We start from the raw sequence: 1,890 nt of genomic DNA, 5'->3' as shown, positions 1-1,890 counted from the left end.
AGGCTTATCAGCATTTAGTACATCCATCAGATTTACTAACATCAGAACTTAACAAATAAGAAGCACTATTCTAGTTTTTGACTTAGTAATAAGATACACAAAGTAAACTTTAACCAAGCTCAATATCAGAATTTGCTTGTGTTAAAAGATTTCCACATAAACAGTTACTTTAAACATGGGATTATTAGTTTATTAAAGACTACTTGGTCAGCATCTAGCACAGTGATCCTCATTGGATTGAATAGTCACAGAAACATTCATATCACTATCAGAGTTTAGAAATGCACATCAGACAACAATCAACACTTAGAAAATTTCAATTTAAGCACAGATTATACAAAGATAGTAATATCTATAAATACTGATCATAAAGTCTGATGTATCAGAACATAAACTTAAGCAGATTTAGAGAAAGAACCTGAAACCATTCCAAGTTCATTTACCAATCTTGTAAAAGTAGCTTCACACAGTGGTTTTGTGAAGATATCTACTAGTTGTGATCTGTTGGGAAAAAATACAATTTCACTATACCTTCATCCACATGTTCCCTTATGATGTGGTACTTAATGCTGATGTGCTTTGTCATTGAGTGTTGAACTGGATTACCTGTCATAGCAATAGCACTTTGAGTATCACAGTAAATAGGGATTTTAGAATATGTTAACCCATAATCCAGTAACTGATTCTTCATCCAAAGAATTTGTGCACAACAGCTTCCTGCAATAAATGTATTCTGCTTCTGCAGTTGATGTGAAAATTGACTTTTATTTCTTGCTAAACCAAGAAATTAATCTGCCTCCAAGAAATTGGCAGCTTCCACTTGTGCTTTTCCTGTCAATTTTGCATCCTGCAAAATATGCATCTGAGTAACCTATTAGCTTAAAGTCTGATTCTCTAGGATACCACAATCCCAGATCATCTGTACCATTAAGGTACTTGAAAATTCTTTTCACAGCTGTTAAGTGAGGTTCTCTTGGATCTGCTTGAAAACTTGCACAAAGACAGGTAGCATACATGATATCAGGTCTACTTGCAGTTAGTTAGAGTAGTGAGCCAATCATGCCTCTGTAATCAGTAATATCTACTGATGTACCAGTATCTTTATCCAATTTTGTTGTAGTGGCCATAAGAGTGGATGCACTTGAACAATCTTGCATTCCAAATTTCTTCAACAAATTTCTGGTGTACTTAGATTGACAAATAAAAGTTCCTTCTTCATTCTGCTTGACTTGATGGCCCCGAAAATAGCTAAGTTCTCCCATCATACTCATTTCATATCTTAACTGCATTAGCTTGGAAAACCTTTTACAAAGTCTGTCATTTGTAGAACCAAAAATGATATCATCAACATAGATTTGTACCAAAAGTAAGTCCTTTCCATGGTTGAGATAAAACAATGTTTTGTCAATATTCCCTCTGTTAAATCCACTTTCCAGAAGAAACTGAGCTAATGTCTCATACCATGCTCTTGGAGCTTGCTTAAGGCCATAAAGTGCTTTCACAAGATCTTTCTTGACTAGTTCATTTATATTGTTGAAATTTAAATGAGAGAGTTTCTTGTGCCAATTCCAGCTTTCTTCAATTGATGCTCTACTTAACAGACAGATTGCAGAACCATCAGTACTTGTTCAAAGCTTGGCTTCATAAATGTTACCATGCCTGTATCCTTTCAGAACAACTTTTCCTGTAGATTTGCTAACAACTTCACAGTGTTCTTCAAAGAAATCTACATGATAACCTCTGTCACAGAATTGACTAACACTCAGCAAATTGTGTTTAAGTCCTGAGATTTCCGAAGATTGATATTGCCATATCCCAGAGTTTTTCCCATGTTGCTATCTCCATAAGAAACACCTGGGCCAGCTTTCTCCACAAAGTCTGATAGCAGGG

Source organism: Apium graveolens, chromosome 4, assembly GCF_009905375.1.
Source record: "Apium graveolens cultivar Ventura chromosome 4, ASM990537v1, whole genome shotgun sequence".
NCBI lineage: Eukaryota > Viridiplantae > Streptophyta > Magnoliopsida > Apiales > Apiaceae > Apium > Apium graveolens.
Note: the sequence above shows the minus strand (reverse complement) of the source record.